This window comes from Lampris incognitus, chromosome 1 (genome assembly GCF_029633865.1).
Source record: "Lampris incognitus isolate fLamInc1 chromosome 1, fLamInc1.hap2, whole genome shotgun sequence".
NCBI classification, from domain to species: Eukaryota; Metazoa; Chordata; class Actinopteri; order Lampriformes; family Lampridae; genus Lampris; species Lampris incognitus.
Window position 1 is genome coordinate 131,335,916 of NC_079211.1, and position 12,648 is coordinate 131,348,563.

Below are 12,648 nucleotides of genomic sequence, written 5' to 3' on the forward strand. Positions count from 1 at the left end.
AAGCGTTGTGAGCCCCCCTCCCCCCCAACTACGTTAGTCAGAGTAAACATGCAAATTGAAACAGAATCATAAAAAAAATATTTCATATTAATTGGATGTGTAAAATTTTAGACAAACAGATAAATATGGACAGGAGAGTTGGTTTAATTTTATTATGTAGCGGACTATATGGGCAGAGTTCGCCGTAATCGGTTGGCGTTCTGGGTTAGGTAGACACGGGCCCTTTAAGAAAGGGTTTCCGGGTCGACAGGGTGGAACTAGGAGGAGGGATGAGTGCTGCAGCGCCATTTTGTTGACGGTGGTGATTTTGTACAGAAGAATAAATGATACACGCGTTCGTGTGGTCAATGAGAGAAATTTTCCGCTTCTACTTTCCTGTAATTTCCACATTGGTGACCCCGACGTGATAATGTGGAAATTGCAGGAAAGTAGAGACGGACAATTTCTCTCACTGACTACACGAACGCATGTATCATTTATTCTTCCGTACAAAATCACCATCATCAACAACATGGCGCTGCTCCACTCATCCCTCCTCCCAGCTCCACCCTGTCAACCCGGAAACCCTTTCTTAAAGGGCCCGTGTCTACCTAACCCAGTTCGCCAACCGGTTATAGTGAACTCTGCCCATATAGTCCGCTACAATTAATTAGTTTTAATTTTATTTGATAGGGACAATGCAATTTAACATAGTTATACAGAGCATGAAACTAATATGCCGCACAGTTTAGCGCTATTGCTAATTTTCAACTCTTGTCTCTAGTTGGGCTTTATAGTGTTATTAAAATATACAGCTTTCATTATCATATAACCACAATACACTACAGATATGGAAGTACAGTAAAATACATGAAATACATTGACTGGGGTGTAGCTACAGTTTGAAGAAGAAAAAAAACCAAAACAAAACAAAACAAAACAGAAAACTACAATTAGCCAAAAATGGGTCCAGCTCTGGTTTGCTTTTCCTTAACCTTTATTGAAAAAGATTTTATATGTGGAATTAATTAACCTCAGAATTGCATCTCTGCTCTTCGCAGATGATGTGATTTTGTTGGCTTCACCAGAACGCGACCTCCAGCGTGCACTGGGGCGGTTTGCAGCTGAGGGTGAGATGGGATGAGAGTCAGCACCTCCAAGTTTGAGGCCATGGTTCTCTACCGGAAAATGGTGGATTGCTTCCTCCGGGTTGGGGATGAGTTGTTGCCTCAGGTGATGGAGTTCAAGTATCTTGTTCACGAGTGAGGGTAGGATGGAGGTAATGCGGACGTTGTACCGGACGTTGTGATGAAGAGGGAGCTGAGCCGGAAGGCAAAGCTCTCAATTTACAAGTCAATCTTCGTTCCAACCCTCACCTATGGTCATCAGCTTTGGGTAGTGACCGAAAGGGTGATATTGCGGATACAAGCGGCTGAAATCAGTTTTCTCCGTAGGGTGTCTGGGCTCAGCCTTAGTGATGGGGTGGGGCGCTCGGACATCCGGAGGAAGCTCGGAGTAGAGCCGCTGCTCCTTCGCGTCGAAAGGAGCCAGTGGAGGTGGTTCGGGTATCTGATTAGGATGCCCCCTTGGCGCCTTCCTTTGGAGGTTTACCGGGCACGGTCAACTGGGAGGAGACCCCGGGGTAGACCCAGAACTCGCTGGAGGAACTACATGTCCAATCTGGCCTGGGACCCTTGGGATCCCCCAGGAGGAGCTGGAGGGCGTTGCTGGGGAGAGGGACGTCTGGAGTGCCCTACTTAGCTTGCTGCCACCGCGACCCGACCCCGTTGAAGCGGCTGATGGATGAATGAATGAATGAATGAATTTGATTTCAGCTGGTAATGTGTTCCAAAGGTGACTGCCCTTTATAGAGAAGGCTGATTGTCCAAATTTAGATCTATGGTGTGATATTTTACAGTTGCCATTCTTTTTTTCCTTTTCTTTTTTTTTGGGGGGGGTTCCCCCTTTTTCTCCCCAGTTGTACTTTGCCAATTACCCCACTCTTCCTAGCCGTCCCGGTCACTGCTTCACCCCCTCTGCCGATCCGGGGAGGACTGTAGACACCACATGACTCCCACGATACATGTGGAGTCGCCAGCCGCTTCTTTTCACCTGACAGTGAGGCGTTTCACCAGGGGGACGTAGCTCGTGGGAGGATCACGCTATTCCCCCCAGTTCCCCCTTCCCCCGAACAGGCGCATCGACCGACCAGAGGAGGCGCTAGTGCAGCGACTAGGACACACCCACATCTGGCTTCCCACCCGCAGACACGGCCAACAACCTGGGTGCGTAAGATGGGGTCGTTCGACTTCCGACATACGAGTACTTGCACAATAACTTCCAGTCTGGTTTGTTGAGCGAAGAGATGGCTTTGTTTTACACTCGCTGTTTGCAGGACCTCCCCAAAATCACGGTCAACGATGTACATCGCATCGTGAGTGTGCGATGTATATTTCGAGCTACATCGACAACTATGGGGGTGAGTAATGGCATCATTAGAACTATGCTAGCGCTAGCTAGCTAGCTGGCAGGGGCGATTAAATGAAGTGATACAAATCAGACATACCTGGTGTGAAGCCGAATGTCCTCATCTGAACCTGCAAATCGCCTCAGGCTGAATTTGGACTGTAGCTCTTGTTGTTTCTGGAGCACTTCTATTTGTTTCCTCATTGACTCGTTTTGGGCCAGGGCATCATCCAAAGTGGCAGGATTAGGAGCCAAGCAATAGTCAGCTCTTGCAGGTAGCTGCTGACATCCATCTCATTATCAGAGGAGTCCAGAGCTGGCAGAGGGGCACCTAGCCTGGGTGCAGGTTTGGAGTACTCATTCCACGCAAAGAATATGGGGACAGCTCCTTTCTTGAGACTCCTTAACACACCTGTAGCTGGCACAGCGAAATCACCCAGTTCAAAATGCCTCCTACACACTTTTGTACTCTTGGTGACGGTAAATGCATCCCTCCGAATCTTCACTAGCCACTTAGCTCTTTACTTGCAAGCGGCCAACGAGGTATTTTGTTCTACTTGTAGAATGCATTTTTTTCATGTTCACACTCAGCGCCATTTTGTATTTTTATTCGATTTCATGATATTGTATAGCTGTATATGTATTGTTAGCATATCAGCTCCTTTACGCCTCAGGGCGCATACGCTTCCAATGTCCTTACGGTCGCTCCATCCCACTTCTGACACCAATGTAGCGAATTCGGGGGACAACGCAACCACAGGAACTGCCGCGGCCGGGAAGCGAACCCGTATCGCCCGCACCGCAGGAGACATCGCTAACCGCTCGACTAAAGGGTCATACCCGCGAGCCAGCGGCCAGCGTGTCTTCTTATCCATGCACGTTACAATATGTACTGTATAATTTGTTGATGTATTTTATATTGTGTTTATTCGCAAATATAGTTCTCACGGCGTGACTAAGGCATGGATGTATCAGAAAAACAAGACGTGCCCAAGCAATAAACGCCCGTTTCAAAGAACCGACCTGTGTCTGTTTTGTCGTGAAGAGAGCTACTGAGCCAATCACCTCCTTTGATTAGCATTTGTTGGAAGAAATTAAGACAAATGCTGTAAAAAAAGGCAAGGATAATTATTTTAAAAAGTGTACACTTTCATAGTGTAACGTGCATGGCATAAGAAGACACGCTGGCCGCTGGCTCGCGGGTCTGACCCTTTAGTCGAGCGGTTAGCGATGCCTCCTGCGGTGCGGGCGATACGGGTCCGCTTCCCGGCCGCGGCAGTTCCTGTGGTTGCGTTGTCCCCCGAATTCGCTACAACAGTAATTCATTGTCAGTGTAATTCATTTCCCATGTCACGACAAATTTTATTCATCTACTCTAATAAATACCATTTATTTGTTGTGCATTCGTTCTAAAAGTGGGTCTATAGATTCCCTAGAGTTTCCCACTTAAAATTGACGAACAAAATAGAATGATGACTGCTGACATAACTGAAGGTGAACTAAAAACTGCAATTAGTAGGCTTAAATTAAACAAGCCACCAGGATCAGATGGTTATACAGCAGAGTGGTATAAAAAATTTAAAAATGAGTTAACTCCTGTTATACTCCCCACGCTTAACTGGGTTTTAAAAAAGGCGCAAACTCCACCCAGCTGGAAGGAGGCAATAATCTCAGCTACACCGAAAGAATGCAAGGATAAAATGGAATGTGGGTCATTTAGACCAGTGTTTCTCAACCGGGGGTCCGCGGGCCCCTAGTGGTCCGTGGTGTAATTGCAAGGGGTCCGTGAAAATAAAATATCTTTAAAAAAAGATCCTATGACATTTATAGAAATGGGATTATTTTACTCAAATGTGACTGAGACCTTTATCTACCTAAACTATAAAGGGTAACAGGACTTTTTTTCTCTAATTACATCTGTTTCAGAAGTGTAATTTATTGTATTTTAATAAGAGATCTCGCTCCCGTTTGCATTGTTAAAAGTTACTGCATAAAAATTCTGTTGTTACATATATCTGAAAGTTACTGCATAAGAATTCTGTTTTGTTAACTATATCTAAGTTACAACTGAAAGCTCTTATTTTTGCCCCAAAGAGTGAATAAATGCTATAATGCAATTTAAAATGCAGTTTCTACTGTTTCTATCAAATTGCAACCCCCCTCCCCCAAGATCAGGTGGAGGGGTCCTCAGGGTAGATCAAAAATACGCAGGGGGTCCAGGTTTACATGACACAATTATTAAAACTATACAGGTGCTATACGACAATCCCACTGCTAGGATTAAAATTAATCAAATAATTTTACCCTAGAAAGGGGCTTTAGAAAAGGGTTGCACATGGTTACCGCTACTCTTTGCATTATATTTGGAACCACTAGCTCAATACACCAGACAAAATGAAGATATCAGGGGAATTACCATTAAAAGGACAGAGCATAAACTGGCCTATTACGTGGATGACATTTTGATCTGTCTAGGGCAACCAACATAGTCTTTACCTAAATTGATGCAATCCTTTGAACAATATGGTCAATTATCAGGATACAAGACCAACACAGATAAAACCCAATTACTTTCATATAACTATAGCCCACCGGGAGAAATTGAAAGTAGCTACCCCTTGACATGGTAAAGAGAGTCTTTCAAATATTTGGGCATCAACATGCCAAAAGATTTGGCAAAACTATCAGAATGCAATTATTTGCCTATAAATAAAAAAATTAAGACATAACAAGATGGAACCTAATTCCCTTCCTTAGTCTCAGATCAAGGATTGAATCCATTAAAATGAAGATATTGCCCAGACTATTACATCTCTTTCAGACCCTACCAATAGAGATTAACCAAAACCAATTCAATGAATGGGACAAAATGTTATCAAGGTATATATGGCAAGGTAAAAGACCTAGGGTTTGTCTCAAAACTTTGCAGTTGGCCAAAGAAAGGGGGAGATGCCTATCTTCTACTACTACTACTACTACTACTACTACTACTACTACTTTCGACTGCTCCCGTTAGGGGTCGCCACAGCGGATCACCTGTTTCCATTTCTTCCTGTATTCTGCATCTTCCTCTGTCACACAAGCCACCTGCATGTCTTCCCTCACCACATTCATAAACCCCCTCTTTGGCCTTCCTCTTTTCCTCTTTCCTGGCAGCTCTGTATTCAGTATCCTTCTCCCAATATACCCAGCATTTCTCCTCCACACATGTCCAAGCCATCTCAATCTTGCCTCTCTTGCTTTGTCTCCAAACCATCCAACTTGAGCGGTCCCTCTAATATAATCGTTCCTAATCCTGTCCTTCTTCATCACTCCTAGTGAAAATCTTAGCATCTTCAACTCTGCCACCTCTAGCTCCACCTCCTGTCTTTTCGTCAGTGCCACTGTCTCCAAACTATATAACATAGCTGGTCTCACAACCATCTTGTAAACCTTCCCTTTAACTCTTGCTGATACCCTTCTGTTGCAAATCACTCCTGACACTCTTCTCCAACCACTCCACCCTGCCTGCAATATCTTCTTCACCTGCTTCTCCTGCACTCCCCGTTACTTTGGACAGTTGACCCCAAGTATTTAGGGTGCATTTGTGAAATGCACCCTTAAAATATGAAAAACTATTATAAAAGAAAAAAACTAGAGGGAGATATTGTTTTTCTTAAATGGTGCACATATGACTCAGATTTTACACCGAATAAACTAGATACTAGATTTAAGGACTGGATAGCTACAGGAATAACAGTTATATGCAATATCATGAAAGAAGGAACACTGTTCCGTTTTGAAATGCTTAAAGAGAAACACTTATTAGAAAAACAAGACTTCTATCGGTATCTGCAGATGCGACATTATGTTAATATGAAGAAGAAAAATGTAACCAAAGCAAGTACATGTCTGATAGAACTGTTTAGAAAAGCATGTAATTCAGATACTGATAGTAGAATCCTTTCATGGATGTATAAGGATCTGTTAAATCTTAAAACACATTCAACTTTATACATTAAAACAAACTGGGAGAAGGAAGGAGGGACAATTATATCTGAGGAAGAATGGACAACAATATGGAGGTATCAATGGAAGTGTACTAGTTCACAGAAATGGAGGGAGTTTGGTTGGAAAAAACTGCTAAGGTATTTTATTACACCTGCTCAGAAATCCCATTATGATAGTAACCTTTCTGTTTGCTGGAGAAACTGTGGAAACTAAAACGCAAACCATTACCATATTTTCTGGGATTGCCTTGTTATCAAAGACTAATGGAGAGCGATACACAGGACATCTTTAAATGTAAAATTCTCCTAGAAAGTAAGACCATATATTTTTGGTATATACCTCAAGAATGGTTGAAAAAAGATAAATATTGCTGGTGGCTGGTAAAAAGACTCTTACCAGGAAATGGTTATCACAGGAGAGCCCTGGATGGAAATTACAATGGACATTTATAAAATGGAGAAGATAACAGCATCTGTCAATCATAAATTGGAACAATTTGCTGAACCCCATAGGCATGATTTTATTTTCACAAGTCAATGATTACGGTGTAAAGAAAATATCACTCCCTACCTGTACATAATTTTTCTCTTTGTTTTTTCTTTTTTCTCTCTCTTATAAGTGTATAAAAAATTTATTTTAAAAAAAGCAAGAAAAAGCATTAGCATATAGAGCAAAGATGTTCTCAAATATGCTTTTCTAAATGAACATGGAAAAGAATATTCACATTTATCTAATTTGTCAGAACAGCTTGATTAAGGTGTGTCGTGGATTCTGTGTGGATGCATTGTTGTGCCAAAGCAAAACACCAAAATATGAAAGTAATCCTGGATGTGCAGCTGTTTCATTTGTGTATGCTGGCTATAAAGTTGAAAAAAAATGCATCTTTGACCGGTCGTGTTTACCCAAGATCTCCAAATGAGCATTTGCTCTAGTCCTAGCTCTTATTTTTGCTTTGGTTATGCCACAGGAACTTTTTTTCGATTTCCAGGTTTGAGTTGTAGAATGGGTCACTTGGCGACTCCCTCAAGGACTGATGATGTGCTGACAGACTTTTGAAGCATTTATGTCACGAATGCTGCAGAGGTGAGGCTGTGCTTTTGTTGTCATTGCTGTTTTTGTTCTTGTTTTATATATACACTACCGTTCAAAAGTTTGGGATCACCCAAACAATTTCGTGTTTTCCATGAAAAGTCACACTTATTCACCACCATATGTTGTGAAATGAATAGAAAATAGAGTCAAGACATTGACAAGGTTAGAAATAATGATTTTTATTTGAAATAAGATTTTTTTTACATCAAACTTTGCTTTCGTCAAAGAATCCTCCATTTGCAGCAATTACAGCATTGCAGACCTTTGGCATTCTAGCTGTTAATTTGTTGAGGTAATCTGGAGAAATTGCACCCCACGCTTCCAGAAGCAGCTCCCACAAGTTGGATTGGTTGGATGGGCACTTCTTTGAGCAGATTGAGTTTCTGGAGCATCACATTTGTGGGGTCAATTAAACGCTCAAAATGGCCAGAAAAAGAGAACTTTCATCTGAAACTCGACAGTCTATTCTTGTTCTTAGAAATGAAGGCTATTCCATGCGAGAAATTGCTAAGAAATTGAAGATTTCCTACACCGGTGTGTACTACTCCCTTCAGAGGACAGCACAAACAGGCTCTAACAGGTACTATTTAATGAAGATGCCAGTTGGGGACCTGTGAGGCGTCTGTTTCTCAAACTAGAGACTCTAATGTACTTATCTTCTTGCTCAGTTGTGCAACGCGGCCTCCCACTTCTTTTTCTACTCTGGTTAGAGCCTGTTTGTGCTGTCCTCTGAAGGGAGTAGTACACACCGGTGTAGGAAATCTTCAATTTCTTAGCAATTTCTCGCATGGAATAGCCTTCATTTCTAAGAACAAGAATAGACTGTCGAGTTTCAGATGAAAGTTCTCTTTTTCTGGCCATTTTGAGCGTTTAATTGACCCCACAAATGTGATGCTCCAGAAACTCAATCTGCTCAAAGAAGTGCCCATCCAACCAATCCAACTTGTGGGAGCTGCTTCTGGAAGCGTGGGGTGCAATTTCTCCAGATTACCTCAACAAATTAACAGCTAGAATGCCAAAGGTCTGCAATGCTGTAATTGCTGCAAATGGAGGATTCTTTGACGAAAGCAAAGTTTGATGAAAAAAAAATCTTATTTCAAATACAAATCATTATTTCTAACCTTGTCAATGTCTTGACTCTATTTTCTATTCATTTCACAACATATGGTGGTGAATAAGTGTGACTTTTCATGGAAAACACAAAATTGTTTGGGTGATCCCAAACTTTTGAACGGTAGTGTATATATATATATATATATATATATATATATATATATATATATATATATATATACTACCGTTCAAAAGTTTGGGATCACATTGAAATGTCCATATTTTTGAAGGAAAAGCACTGTACTTTTCAATGAAGATAACTTTAAACTAGTCTTAACTTTAAAGAAATACACTCTATACATTGCTAATGTGGTAAATGACTATTCTAGCTGCAAATGTCTGGTTTTTGGTGCAATATCTACATAGGTGTATAGAGGCCCATTTCAAGCAACTATCACTCCAGTGTTCTAATGGTACACTGTGTTTGCTCATTGGCTCAGAAGGCTAATTGATGATTAGAAAACCCTTGTGCAATCATGTTCACACATCTGAAAACAGTTTAGCTTGTTACAGAAGCTACAAAACTGACCTTCCTTTGAGCAGATTGAGTTTCTGGAGCATCACATTTGTGGGGTCAATTAAACGCTCAAAATGGCCAGAAAAAGAGAACTTTCATCTGAAACTCGACAGTCTATTCTTGTTCTTAGAAATGAAGGCTATTCCATGCGAGAAATTGCTAAGAAATTGAAGATTTCCTACACCGGTGTGTACTACTCCCTTCAGAGGACAGCACAAACAGGCTCTAACCAGAGTAGAAAAAGAAGTGGGAGGCCGCGTTGCACAACTGAGCAAGAAGATAAGTACATTAGAGTCTCTAGTTTGAGAAACAGACGCCTCACAGGTCCCCAACTGGCATCTTCATTAAATAGTACCCGCAAAACACCAGTGTCAACATCTACAGTGAAGAGGCGGCTGCGGGATTCTGGGCTTCAGGGCAGAGTGGCAAAGAAAAAGCCATATCTGAGACTGACCAATAAAAGAAAAAGATTAAGATGGGCAAAAGAACACAGACATTGGACAGAGGAAGACTGGAAAAAAGTGTTGTGGACGGATGAATCCAAGTTTGAGGTGTTTGGATCACAAAGAAGAACGTTTGTGAGACGCAGAACAAATGAAAAGATGCTGGAAGAATGCCTGACGCCATCTGTTAAGCATGGTGGAGGTAATGTGATGGTCTGGGGTTGCTTTGGTGCTGGTAAGGTGGGAGATTTGTACAGGGTAAAAGGGATTCTGAATAAGGAAGGCTATCACTCCATTTTGCAACGCCATGCCATACCCAGTGGACAGCGCTTGATTGGAGCCAATTTCATCCTACAACAGGACAATGACCCTAAACACACCTCCAAATTGTGCAAGAACTATTTAGAGCAGAAGCAGGCAGCTGGTATTCTATCGGTAATGGAGTGGCCAGCGCAGTCACCAGATCTGAACCCCATTGAGCTGTTGTGGGAGCAGCTTGGCCGTATGGTACGCAAGAAGTGCCCATCCAACCAATCCAACTTGTGGGAGCTGCTTCTGGAAGCGTGGGGTGCAATTTCTCCAGATTACCTCAACAAATTAACAGCTAGAATGCCAAAGGTCTGCAATGCTGTAATTGCTGCAAATGGAGGATTCTTTGACGAAAGCAAAGTTTGATGTAAAAAAAATCTTATTTCAAATACAAATCATTATTTCTAACCTTGTCAATGTCTTGACTCTATTTTCTATTCATTTCACAACATATGGTGGTGAATAAGTGTGACTTTTCATGGAAAACACAAAATTGTTTGGGTGATCCCAAACTTTTGAACGGTAGTATATATATATATATATATATATATATATATATATATATATATATATATATATTTATATACATGCTTATGGCATGAAACAGGCTTGTGCTGTCTCATAAAGAATTTACTTGACTCACTGGATTATTATGCTCCTTATTTGTTGAGCACTTTCCCTACCATTGAGTGTTTCTTTTATCTATATGTTTTTTTGGGGGTTTTTTGTTGGTCTTTTGTACTTGTTTATTTGTACTTGTTCATTTGTATTAATTTTCCTTAAAGAAACTGCTGTGCTTTCACCGCCCCGAGCTGCCTCCCCGGCACGTTCAAGCCACTCCCCCAGCTCGGACGTGCCGGAAACATCCGAGCGCTCGGCTCGCGCCCTGAGGAGACGAGCGCTGCACTGCACCAGGTGTTTGCCATCATCCATCAGGCACACCTGTGGCAATCAGGCAGCCTTCTACAAGAAGCCTCCCAGAACGTCTCTCAGTGCTTCGACGTACTGAACCCTGCGGTAAAGTTCTGACAAGCCCTCCAGCGTTCCTTGCATTCTGTTTATTCCCCAGTGTCTTATCTTCGTGTCTCTGTTTCCTCCCAAGACTCTCCCTCCGCGATTTCCACGGCTCCCCGCGTCTCCCTCGTCCCCAGCGACCTTCACGTTTCTCCCCGGACCTCTCCTGCGATCTCCCCCCTTGTCCCTCTATCTGGACCCCTCCTTTCGGACTCGACTTCCTGGATCTCGGACCTGGACTTTCTCGGACAACCCCTCTTGGATCACGGACTGGACTTTCTCGCCAGGCGCACGCACATTTTTTCAACACCTCCTGGTCATTTACATACCGCACCACACATTGGCTAAAAACACTCCCACATAGTTATTCACGCAAACCACGAGACACCACACATCCCACTAACAGAACGCCTTTTTTCACCATACATTTCCCTCCCACAATAAAACCTCCCTTTGTAGCTTTTGAAGTCATCTCGTGTCTGTCTGTCTTGGGTTTCGCCACACGGGTCAGGTTCTGGTGCGCGAGCTTAACAGAACGTCGAAGCCATTATGGACCCAGGCAAACCTAAGGAGCGGACGGTCCCTGTGACGCCCCAGAGCTCCGTCCCCCTAGAGGCAGTAGTAAGAAGTCACAGTTGCCAACTTGCCTCTCTCTGCTCAGAGCTTACTACTGCCTTCACCCGTGTCACCGGAGAGATCAGCGATCTTCAGTCCGGCTCCCAGGCCGCGACGAGCGCGTTAGATGCCCTCACCGCGCAGATCGCTGCACTCTCCACAACGGTCTCCAGGATGAGCGACCACCCTGCCCTGGCCTCGGTCTCTGCCCCCAGCTCGGCCTCCGGTTTCCCCGTTCCTGGTCCCGATGTTCCCCCTCCGAGTCAACCCCCACTGGACCCCCGGTGCGAGCCTAACCTCCCCTGCCCCAAGGCCTTCGGTGGGGAGTTCGAGCTGTGCAGGGGTTTCCTTGGTCAGTGTGAGCTCCTGTTCAAACACCAGCCAGCTAGGTATAGGACAGGAGAGACCAAGGTAGCCCTTGTCATGTCCCTCCTCACCGGCAAAGCCCTCAGCTGGGCCATAGCGGCGGTAGGCCATACCGAGCAGCTCGCCTCGGACTATGGTGCCTTCCGCCGCGAGTTCAATCTGGTGTTCGACCACCCAGCTGACGGGCAGGACGCTGCCGGCCGCCTCCATTCCATCCAACAGGGAGCCAGGTCGGTGGCAGATTATTCCCTGGAGGTAAGGATACTCGCGGCAGACAGTGGGTGGGATGACACTGCGCTCAAGAGCGCGTACAGGAGGGGGCTGAGCGAGCCCATCAAGGATCTTATCGTTCGGGACCGCCCTGCCTCCTTCAACGAGCTCGTCACCCTCGCCCTCCAGATGGACGAACGGCTGCGGGAGCGGCGCCAGGAACGCGCCCCGCGCGCTGGCCCCTCCCATAGACCAACCCCCGTCCGTCCTACCGGTGCCTTCCCTGGGTCAGCGTCCCGTGGGCTCTCTCCACCCTCACACTCCCCCTCGCAACCCTGGGTGGCTTCTGGATCCAGGCCGGAGGAGGAGCCCATGCTGTTGGGTCGGTCACGGCTCCCGCTGGAAGTTAGGGAGCAGAGGATGCATGGCCACCTCTGCCTCTACTGCGGGAGGTCGGGCCACTATATCAAGGCCTGCCCGACTCGCCCAAAAAGACCCGGCTCACTGGTGAGGGGTGTCCTAGTGAGCCTGACG